The following is a 12270-nucleotide window of genomic DNA, read 5'->3' on the forward strand; positions in this document are numbered from 1 at the left end:
TTGCTTACCCTGCTCATCTAGCTTGTTTTTCTTCTACTCTCTTCAGAAAATCCCACCAGTAAAGGCTGCCCAGGCTGTGGTAGCCCCAGTGGAGTACTTTGCTCAAGCTAGATCTACACAGGTGTATAGCCTGGCACGACTGTCCAGGTTTGGACTTCTGCTGGGTCGCCCAAGCCCAATTCAGTTACCTCATCCCCTAAATTCAGCTGCAGTGTAGTGTTGCAGAACTACTCTGTCCTTGCTGAGCCCCTGTGCTGTTCTCAAGACACCCTCTAGGATGGTTTATAAACATGAAGCCAGCAGCCCACACGTTCAAACCCCTTCTTTAGTGCGGGAGTTACTGTCCTGCAGTGCAATATTAAAGTCTATTTGTGATCAGGTTTAGTTCACTGTGCTCTTGATCCGCAGCCTTTATTATTACCTTGTTTTCGGATATCTGCCTGTTTGCTGAGCACTCACACACCGTGCAGTGCAATATAAATGAGCGTATTCAGCCCAGCTGCCACACAATAAACAAGCATGATGAAAGAACATCACACCTATGCCTGCTACTACCCATCAGGACATTATCTCTGCTCCCTTTCCTCCACCAAGGCCTGGGGATGAAGTATTGCCTTGTATACAGCTCACTCATGAAGTGCATTCCCTGGCTGGCTGTTCCCTGTCCAGGATTATCCATCAGCTGCAGGACACAGCTGCTTGGCAAGGGAGTCAGTGGACCATGAGAAGGCCTGGCATTTTCTGTCCCTTACTAAGCATTTTCTCCACTTGTCCCTTATATTTCTTTTCGCCTTATAGTTATTGGTCCTCTTTTACCACACGATCATTTTTGGGAAAAAGAATTCACCCATCTCCTCCTCATCCTCATGCAGCAGCTTTCAACTCCAGTTGGACTCTGCTTGGTTTTCTTCAGGAGGTAGCTCAACACCCTGCCAAAGCCTCAGGTATTTCCCCCAGCAACTCATCCCTGACCATCTTCCCCCCTTCCCCAGCAGCTCTTGCATCACTTACGGGTGATACTGCCCTGTTCCTGCTAGCTTGACTTATTTGGCTGGGCTGGAATGATGCTGAAAAACCGTGGAAAAAAAACCTCAGAAATGGTCTTTCCCCCAAGGAAAATTCTCCTCTTTAAATAGTCCCTTTGCATTTGGGAGGAAAAATACAATTTTTGTCTCATTAACATGATTCCCCAATCATCTGCACTTCTGATCTCTGTAGCTATTTTATGTTCGTTCCCAATACATATGATTTAACCTGGAGCTATGATGCATAGATTCAGGCTACAGGAAAAGGACTGGAGACTTTGTATTAGTAATCAGTTTGGCTTTATTTCACTCAGCAGTGACGCTGGACAGTAACAACTTACAAGCAATTTTGGACCGAACAAGATACATCTGTCCCTGCGCTGCAACGGAGATGCATCTGTCTCTGCCCCGAGAGCTGTCATTGTCTCCTCATCTATCACTTCCCACTTGTGGCATCACTTCATCTAGTCAACAGTAACTTGCCGTCTGCACTGCCAAGAAACTCTGAAAATGTTCTGAATTTCATACCAGGAAAGGCCATAAGGTGCACTTCGTACATCAAATGCCTCAGAAACTGGTTCTGTGCTACTGCAAACTCTTTTCCAAAATACATGTGGATACAGTTGTATGTTGTTTGTTTTTCTTTTTGCTGTGTTGTTTTTGAGCACTGGGACCCTAATAAATCATTTCACATTTTGCTTTGCACCTTTCAGCTTTGCAGGATAAGAAGCCATCCCCATGTAGGACTGGACTGGCACAGTCCAGGCCACAGCATGTAAACTCAGTGATGCGAAGTCCAATCTCCCCTGTACTTTAAGTGCCCTTGTAAGAGTAATGAACTTGTCTAATTCTTACAGAGGTATAATGATGCCAGCTGGTCTCCCTGAGTCTGCTTCTATCCCAGTGTCTGGGCTGCTGATCTATTTCGGGGACAAACAGTGCTATCAGGATGATGGCTCAAACTAGCCAGGATTCCTGGCTCAGGGGAAGCACCACGCAGACATGCCTGTACTGCTTCCAGGGCTGGATGAGACAAGAAGTAGGATGGCTGTGTCCCTGCAGGCCTAAGCCCAAACCCGTCAGCTCTACGCAGAGCTGGCTGGGACATGAGTGCACCACCTCCTGACACAAAAAAGTGGCTGGGGCATGCAGCAGAGAGATCCAGGCTGTCTCCAGCATGGCTTTGTTGGAGCATGAACCCTACACCCAGGCCAGCTCTTCTTCAAGCCACTGAAGTACCAGTGCATGGCACTGCGCTCCCAGCCCTGCTCCCAGAGGATTTATTAGCTGGAACGAAGAACCTGCCTGGGGAGCACTAGCTCACTGCCACCACGGCCAACACGTCTCTTCAGAAACCAGAGTGCTGGGAAGGTAACGTGGTGATACCTAAACCCTCTGTGAGAATTAGGAGCAGTTTTACTTGTGTTGTCTGTATTATTTCCATTACCAGGAGTAGCCAACTCATGTAAAGGAAATCCATTTATCATTTTATAATGTTAGGAAAACAGGCACTTACCATAGTAACCCCTGCACTGGCTGCTCCATCATCATGCCTCACAACTAAGGTATAACTGATCATAGATGACAGATATCACTGGAGAGATGCCTACCCACAGCTCCCACCTTCACCGTATTTCATTTTTAACTCCTTGTGCTAAATGGCATGGTTCAACACTGGGCTTGCTAAAAGCACTCATGTTTTTGTCATGTTCTGTTCCCAGAAGTCATTGATGACTTCAGAGGGAGCAGTGATGCTGGTGCTGACTGTCCCTGAGAGTCCTTTCTCAAAGAATATTGGCCAAAAAAATGAAATTTGACTTTTAGAAATCAAGTTACATAAAATAGTAAAAGGAAGTTATCAGTGAACATCTTGCTTTGAAGCACTGTTTATAAAGATTAATAAAATGTTTACATATTTTACAAATCCATTTTTGACAAGATTTCTAATTTGTAGGAAAACTTGACGCTACTGTAGCTTGTCTAGATTGAAAGGAAAACGAATTTCAACATGTCAAAAATCCCCCCAAAGTGGAAATTCCTAGTTCTAATCTACTCTGAAGATCACACAAACAACATTTAATATTTTTATGGCAGCAGATCAGAACAGCATCATTCCTTTCTTCCATATGGCAAGGATGATGCAAAATAACATCTGGAGAAGAAAAAATAATCTGTGACTAGTTGGAATACAAAGGAAAAGAGCTTTGTTGAAATTATCTTTGCAGAGCATCATCCCTCGTAGCTCAGAATCTCTCAGCATGAGTTTGGCGTAAGCTGTGCTATGCCAAACCTTGGGGTTCAAGGCTTCAAACTTCAGGCTTGCTTCTGCACCGCTGACAGCTAGAGGTGCAGAATCTGGTCCTGGGCAATCTGCTCCTGCTGACCCTGCTCTGAGAAGGGGGCTTGGACTGGATGGTCTCCAGAGGTCCCTGCCAGCCTTGGCCTGTTGCTTAAATAGTCCCTTTTCTCCAAACATTAATCACAACCTGTCTCTTCTTTGCTCTCTTCCCTGCTGTCTTCTCTCCAGGAGCCACCTCCCCGCAGTCAGCTCAGGCAATGGTGGTGGCCACGATTGTCCCCTGCTGGAGACACCAGCATCGGGCTGCACCTCTCCACGCCCAGCATGACCTTTGTGCTGCCTGGCGGGCCCTTGCTAATGGCAGGGTCCCCCTGGAGAGAGCACAGTATTGTGAAGAAGCTGTGTTTTCACCACCCAAAACAGGGAGCTTTTTGCAGCAAAATGGCTGGTTTGAATGGCCTTCTTTGTCAGTGAAGAAGATCTGTGCTACCAGGCGTTTGCAGGGTGAAGGCCTGGCAGCCACCGAGGAAGCAGTACTGGGCCAAGCTGGAGACCCCGCTGAGCAGAACCAAAATAATCAATTACTTCATAGTCCATTAAAGAGTGAATGGTCTAAAAGTTACCCCGCACTAACAGCGTAAGTCCTCCGTGACTCCCTTCCAAGAGGCTGAGATGAACAATTCATTCGTAAGAGTTAAAATGTCCTCAAATGCAAATGCAAAAAGAAAAGGCTCGTAAGATCCACCATTCAAATAAAAAGTGACAGAAACCACTATCTCTTACTTAAGGCAGATCTATGGAAAAAAATACACATATATTTGCAGAAATCTAAGCAGCTGCCCTGAAATCTAGTGATGCTGCTTCTGCTGTGCTCCTTTGGCAATTTGTGAGATGAATTTGGGACCTGGGACATCTCACCCAATTTGTATTCATTTTAAGGCAGAGTTTAAAGCACCTCTTGCTTATGGAGAAGAAATTAAGAACAAGAACATCTTGTAAGAATAAAATTCTCAAGATACTTCTACAGACATAGTTATCTACACGCTGCAAGTAGGTTTTTGTGTTCCATGTTCATAGTGAGTTTGGAAGTTATAGAGGCAAACCAAAATGTGCTGCTATAGATGTTTGTGTCCCTGTGAGTGTGCGTGTGAAGAACAGGTAATTAGGTAACAAGTGGACTAAGCAGCTGGTATTTCTATCCATCTTGATGAGATAAAAAATTAATTCAGTTTTGATTTAATTTCTTGGAAGTTGGAAATTTCTCTGATCATAGCATCTACTATGTAATTCTTAATCTCAAGTAGTGCAGTGCTGAAGAGTGCTGCAGGCCATGGATAAGTATTTGATCTATGGGTAGTCACATACATTAACAGTAGCAAATCACCTTTTATTTATACTAAAGCAAAGAAGAAAACCCCATGTCTGCTATGTAATAAAAAAGTGAATGAATAAAACCCATGCCCAAGGTCCTGGGCTACCTGAGAAAGCAGGCACAAAACTGAATGGTGCAGGTGAACTGATCACAAATCGAAAGAGAACAGCTCCTGAGCGGGAAGCGTTTTGCATCAGCTGCAGGGGCTGAAAAGGCGTGCAGGGGTAGCTATCACCCCTGTGACTGGCTGCAGAGCTGGGCCTCCAGTCTGAGATGCCCAGCCTCAGGGCAGCCCCTGCGCCGAGCACTCCCAGAGCCGGTCCTCCTCCTGGGTGAGGGAAGCTGTTCTTTGTCAACCTTAAAGCAATACCCAGGTGGGTGGAGACTAATGGCTTTTCCATTATCTGAAGAGCTCACAAACAAGTCTTCCTTCCCTGTTCCCCCCCACTCAAAGGGGGCTGGAGCCTCTATGGAAGGCAGACTGGTACAGGGGGATGTGGAGGCACTCCCGATCAGGACTGGTGAACACCTGCAGGGAGCTGAAGGAGCCCCGGGGCACTGGAGGTGAATTGCCAGGGATTTAGGGCTGTATCCAGGGGAGGTGACCCCAAAGCCTCTCTATAACTCCCATCAGTGCCTGTAAGGCCATAGGTGTTTGTCTGAACTGCAGCGTTTTCCACAGGACCCCCCAAAACAGAAAAGCTGTGCTCTTTCGGTGAGTGCAGGAGCATCGCTGCCACTGCGCAGAGCTGTCTGGTGCCCAGGGGGGAGCAACTCCATGCCAAAAGCCCCAGCACAAAGTCAAACCATGGACACCAATCCAAACCACTCACCTGCCTTTTGATACAGGCCAGGCCCTACGTTTGAGAGGATGAATCTTTTACTGTCAGTGGATTTTATGGCCTGCTGAATCCGTTTCTGGCCACATGTGAACACAAGCTGTGGTAAATTGTTATTTCAGTTCTGAGGAAGTGTTTGACTTTGAAGCAGCACTGAGGAGAAACCTGCTGCAAAGGATTTTGCTGTCCCTGGGTCTGATGCTGCATACATATCCCATCAGGTTTATCGCTATGGGTGTCTCAGGGACAGTACGCGGGTTGCAGTGGGAAACCTGCTTAGGATTTGAGTCTGCAAATTCTGCCAACAAGCAGAAGTTGTCAACATGATCAAGCCCAAATAGCAATATCCTAATTCCTCAGCATAGTATTTGATTTTAAAATTTACCATCCAAAACCCAGCAATAATAGGGGTTTCAGTCTATGAATTATGGTAAGCTGCCTTTATGATTTCAAGATTTTCTTTCTTAGGCATGAAGGCTAGAAAGACTTGTTTCAGATACATGAAAATCGAGACTGTCACGGAATTGCAAGACTTGAGGAGCTAGGGCTTAGCGGAAAACAACATATGTCATGAGATTCACACTAAAACTGGGAGAGTGAGCTGTACTGCAGTATAACTGTAGCACAGGTGTGCAGAACTGCAGTAGCTTCATCATCAGGAAATAAAGTTATGCTGTAGAAATGTCTCTTAAGCCTTTACTTCATGCAAGTCAGAAACGACACTTCTTTACAGCCACAGAAGCCAGCCAACAAAATCTGCAGAGCCCATGCTACCCTCCCAAACCCTCCATACTACCGGTACAAAGGCACACAGGAACTAGTTAGCAACTGCCACTCAAAGCTGCATTGAGGCTGTGTTTTCACAGGGAGTTTGTCCTGGGGAATATTAAGAAATCTTTCCCTTCGGTTTCCATATCAGGTTTTCAGATCAGCGCTCTTCCCAGCCTCTCCTCCTCTGCGCTGCTCGCAGTGTGGAGTGCTCTTTTCCTGTTTACCCTCACATCCCTTTTTATTACTAGGCAGGATTTTTTTTTTAAAGCACACTCAGGCGCCTGCTTGTTTTTTCTAAAGCTCTACAGGGATTTGTTGGCGTCTTTTGCAGCAGGTCATCCTGTTTTCAGACAAAGTTCCTGTCCTGTTAAAAACAATCATTTCTGGATGTCTCTGGCTCCTGCTTTTAATCATCCTGAGTCCTCGAGCCATGCAATCTGCACTCCAAGTATTTAGGTTTTGTTTGTTTGTTTGTAGCTAAAAGAAGAAAAAAAAAGGAAAAGAAAGGAAAAACCCACAGAACATTGTCAAACTGCTGCCCTTCTGCGGGACAGGAGACCTCTGTGCACTGCAGTAACACAGGCCAGCTGTGCACAGGCTGTGGCAAACTCAGGACAAAGCCTACGACCACCAGACAAAACGGAGGCAGCAATGACAAGCCCCTTTACCACCACTCGAAATGCCCTCGCTGCTCTGGGTAGAAGCAGGTTGGCTGCAGATGCCCCAGTCCTGGGTAAGTGCCAGCCAGCACAGCTCCCGGCTGCCACACTCAGCCCCGACCTGCAGGGCACAGCCAGGGGATGGGATGTACCAAAGTAGGGCTGGCCCATCTTTTGGGCATTGTCTACACTCTGAGCACCTCGCCAAAAAAAAAAAAAAGGAGTAATGCTGTCTTGTACAAGGGCAATAATTTTCAGAGCAGATCAAAGTTCTGCATGACTTTCAAACCCATGGATGGACAGTAATAGGGCCAATATAATGCTATATAACTTATTGGGTTTTAATTTTACATTGAGAGAAAAACTCAGACAACTGCCTCTCATATTTCATCTATTTTCATTCTGTACATGCCCCCTACTACTGCAGCAAGGGGAACTATCCAAAGAGTACATCCATGCTGACACCTCCTGTGATGAGTGGACCACTATCATTTTAATTCCACTGAGGCTGGGACAGATATTTTGCACAACTTCATTTCAGACAGAGGCAGGAGATTACACTCCATGGTTCCCTTTATAGCCAACAGTAGAAGGTATCTGTTGTTAGGGGGCAGCTAGCACCCCTAAATTAGGATCCCCTGCTGAGCTCTGCTCTGTGCTGTCTCTCCTCATTACCCCAGGGAAGGGGGCCAGTGTCCTGCCTTTTAAAACTTAGAGGATGTGAATAAACCCTCAATAACTGGTGAATGCCAGTGTTTAACAAGCATATTTAGTACCTTTCACATATAAATAGATTGGGAAAGTCGATCCACAGAAGGTGATATGCCTCACCTTAAGCTGGGACAAGAAGTCAAGTCTCTTACCTAGCCTCAGAGGAAGGGCTGGATCTTCCAGGCTGTGCTGTTGCCTGCGGTGCTGCAAGGAGGACTCATGGGAGCACAAGACTGAATCTCTGAGCTCCTGAGCTAGCACTTTCCAGTCTCTTACCTATTTGGAAATGCTGTTATTACAATGGCAAAAGGTTAAAAAAAAAAAAAAAGGACAAAAAGGACAAATAGCTTATTCTCCTTACTGGGTCCCAATTTGCACTACAGTAAGCTGCATCTTAAAAGATCTTGGGTCACCTCCTTGGAGCTGAAGGAAAGCTCACTTACAAGTGTACCTCCAGGGTTTTGTGCACTGTTATGTTCCAGGAGGTGATGAAATGTGTTTCAAAATATGTATGTTTAAAGGTGCCACAGCCTGCAGCTCCATTAAGAGAAAGGGTCTATTGTGTGCTTCCTGATGCTAAACACTCATGCAAAATGATCATCAATCAAAGTTTCAGGCTTTGGTAAATTTACCCCTGACAGTTCTTATAGGAAGATGTTACACAATCCCTAACCCAAATGCTTTGATCTCCTAAGTCAAAGTCAATACGTCCAGCTGGATAAATAGCATTAAGTCCAGCACTGCTTCCTGTGTAAGTGATAAAAAATTGATAAAATCCTGACTTTCAGAAGCACAGGTGCTTTAAATCAATGGAGTACAGTTCACCAAAGCTATTAATACCACCCTAGAAGTGCTGACTGGAAGCAAAAAGCTTTGAAATTTTCATGCTCCTTAGTTCAGAAACAGAGTTTAACTTGTCGGTTTTAGGCTACCACAACCACTGAGCCATGCTCTGGGCCAGTATCAATCAGAACTGTGCCATTTGCTTAATTGGACCAGAGTCCCAGAGCTGAGATTCAGCCTCCTGCACTGCCAGCCTCCCTGCAGCCAACAGGATCAGCTGCTTACAGAAACAGTTTTACAGCCTGGTCCCTAGTCCCTGTTAGGGGAGTCCTCTCTTCACATGCATTAGATGTGATGTTGTCCCTCTCCCTTTCAGGGTCCTACCATTTTTCAAACTCCACTTTATCTCCTTGGACTCCTAACTGACCATGGTGAGAATGCTTCCTCCTTCTCTTCCTTGTGTTATCATGGACCTGTAGCCCTTCTTTCTGGGAAATAGCAGGGCTGGAGGGGTTCAGGCAGATTTCCTTCCCTCCAGCTTACCTGCTTCCCAGCATCAATAATCTATTACAGATCCTGTCTTACTACCCATTCCCCTCCTCCCCCAATAATAATGACATTCTTGAAAGCTTGAGATAAATATCCTGTTACAAAACAGATGATCAGGATGAATATTACTTTCATCCTCTAAGTCCCTACTTGTGGGGGAGTGGAGATAGTCTGTTTAGCCATATGGATGGTTTTCCATCATTCACAAATGTCACTGACAGCAGGACAAAAAAAAAAAAAATTATGTGATCTTTGGGTTGCTTCAGCTGAAGTTGATTCTTGGAAGGTAAAATTCACCCTGGTCCAAGGGCCCACAGCAAGTATAACCCACATGAAAGCCCTGAAAACATATGGGAAATTTCAGAAAAACATGGACCTTGTGCTAAGAAAACTCTTGGAGGAAATCTTTGACATACAGATCGTAGGAATTCATTTTGGTTCCTCTGAAATGATACACCCATCTTCTCTTTTCCAAGTATACAGTGACTGTAGGTTCCTAGAAGTGCTATGTCTTCTAAAAAAACCCAACAAATTGCTTCCTAGAAACCCTTCTTTGGACTTGAGGGAAGAAAAGGAGTCAGAGAACGGAGTCCTCCCTGCCACTTCTCAAGAAGCATTTTGTACGTCCTCCAAAAGTGAACTAAAACAAGCCCATGAAGAAGTGTGAGGTGCCTTCTCACTCAGCAGCAGAAATGAAAACAGACACCTTGAGTTTCAACAAATGCCCTTGCTGGGCAGATAATGACAAGCTAAAGAGTCTCTAGCTAAGAATATGTTGGCTAAGACATTTTTTCCTCATGCCAGTAAGAAGAGCTCAAGACAGAGACCAGACTAGGTGGGCAGCATGTTCTTAGAGAGACCAAGTTTCATGGGAGCTGTTATCTCAGATTCAGCAGCCCCACTTTGTCTAGACCTTGCTCCTTCCTCCCTGACCTCAGGCACAGTTCATAACCGTACCTCGAGCAAGAAAAAAGTCTCCTGGCTGCTCCCAAACAAGCTCTTGCTCTGAGGGGTGGCCTGAGGCAAAACCAACCTCAGCAAATGCTTAGCTCCCTCCTTGATGGCCCACATAACCCTTTCATCAGTGTGCCTCACAACGTGTGTGTATGATAGACATCAGATGCACAGGAATTGCTCACTGGCAAACTCTTCAACCCATAGTGAATGGAGGCAGCTCACGTGTTTCTGGAGGCCTGAGTATAAAGGTCGAGTGGGAATTTAGGAGGAAAGATGAGAGGCACAGATCCACAGGGCAGCTGTTGGCATAGGGGAGGTTTTGGGATTACCTTCACTTTACTTGTAATCCCTGGTTGGAGCTAGCCTTGCACAGCTGGACCTGATCCCTCTGGCATGTTTTTCCCATCTCATCTCTACCGTCTCTGTGGTCAGAAGTTCATTTTCCCGTTCTTTCTAAAGGCAACGTACTGAATCCATCTTAATGGATGATCAGAATGACTGATCAATTCCAAGCCCTGAGAATAAAAAACCCTTGGTTAATTTCTCTGCACTTCTGGCCTCATTTGCCTTCTAAGTAATATGCAATATATTTTTGCAGGGAGTCAGTTGCAAAATCAATATGGGCTATGCTTATAAGAATAAAAAGACAACATCATGGCTCCTATTTCAGGCACTGCTTTTGCCTTACTGTGTCAGTTAACCTAGCTTGAAAAACTGCTGTAACACTACTCACAGGGAGGTGAGGCACTACACCTAAAATGGTTTTCACAGCACAGACTGCTGTTACTCTAATGGCTATGAATTTTCCTATTGTTTCTTGCTACTATTTTAATGTTACAGTTGCTATTTGTTGTGGAATATATCAATGAAGAGAATTGGGTCAATTTACCTACAGATGCCTTGCCACTAAAACCAGAATACTTACTGCTCTATTTGTTTCCAGTCCAGTCTCTAGCTTGAGAATACTGATCATCTTACCCAGATGAGATAAATAGCATCAAAGTGATTGAATCAAGTCATACCTCCTCAACAGAGAGAGACAATTAGCAGACTGTAATCAATATTTTCCTATAGCAATATATCTCTTAGCTTTACCAACCAATAATGCAGTATGCATACATTTACTTTTGTAGGTTTTCAGGGGAAAAAAAAAGTCCATCTAACAAAACCCTTCAAAGGAAATATCGTGTTACACATTTCTGAGTTGCCCTGAAGCTGAATAATGTGGGTAGTTGACTTCTCCCTACCTGTATGTAACAGTTCTTGTCCACCTGACATAGCAGAGGCACCATGTGTGGTGTTAATGAGTCTCAAAGGAGCGGGAGTAATTGTTTTTAAATAATTAGTCTGTGTCTGAATCTAAGAGAGATTAATTTTATGAGTGAGCATAGAGAGCTCTTGGTATGCAAGAACTCATGCTTATTTGCCTCCAGTTTTCTTTGAGTAACTACATGAATCAACACGGGTGGCAGTTGAAAGCACTGGGCTAGAGTGAAGAGTCCTCTCATCCCGAGCACTCAATGCAGAAGACTTAGTTCCTTTATTTACTTTGCATAAATCCTAGGGAGGAAATATGAGGCACTGAGAGTCCCTTTGTTTTTGTTCATTGGATTTAAGCAATTCCTCCTGCACACACCGGAACAATGAATCCCTTCAGTCCACCAGGCTGTGAGTGATATAAGGCCATGAATTCACACTGCAGATCTCCAGAATTTTCTAAGTTTTGGAGAAGCAATTGGATGATTGCAGCGACTTCAGATTCAAACGTTGAGTCTGCTATTTTCAGAGAGAAGTAATAAAACGTACTCACTTGTGCTAAGAGTCTGAGCTGGCATAATGTACACATCATTAAGCCAGAACATCCAGGCTGAAGTTGTCCTCACTAATTAGGAAAATTCCTGGCCAAAAATATATTGGTTGGAGCCCAAAGAACACAGGTTATCCCAGTGATACCCTATCCCAGTGATTCCCTACCACATACTGTCACTGGTAGAGTCCTCATCTTACATACTTCCAGTCTTGATAAGGACTTGCTAACACAGTCAATGTGCTGTGTGTGGACAAGCACCCACACAGCTGGTAGGTTTGGTTCTTCCTCTGAACCCACAGAGCATGTAACAGAGCCCTTCTCTCTGTCTGTCTGTCTGACTTCAGAAAATATATTTTTTTAGGTGAAAAATATCCTACAGCCATTTGTTGCCTCTCCAAGAGCCATGGACAAATGCTGGTTTGCTAGATGATCATTCAGGCATGTCAGCTGGATATCCAGCACCATTCAGAGTTGTGACCTGGCTCATTGATTGTA

The 12270-nt window shown here is 44.8% G+C and overlaps 1 long non-coding RNA gene across 1 annotated transcript; it reads left to right on the top strand.

Moving 5' to 3' along the window:
- The first annotated feature begins 703 nt into the window (after positions 1-703).
- Positions 704-1730, top strand: LOC141923789 (uncharacterized). The gene is made up of 2 exons (XR_012623403.1): positions 704-944; positions 1340-1730. It is a non-coding gene; the product is annotated as an uncharacterized LOC141923789 (long non-coding RNA).
- The last annotated feature ends 10540 nt before the right edge of the window (positions 1731-12270 follow it).

This window comes from Strix aluco, chromosome 5 (assembly GCF_031877795.1).
Source record: "Strix aluco isolate bStrAlu1 chromosome 5, bStrAlu1.hap1, whole genome shotgun sequence".
In the NCBI taxonomy this organism is placed as follows: Eukaryota; Metazoa; Chordata; class Aves; order Strigiformes; family Strigidae; genus Strix; species Strix aluco.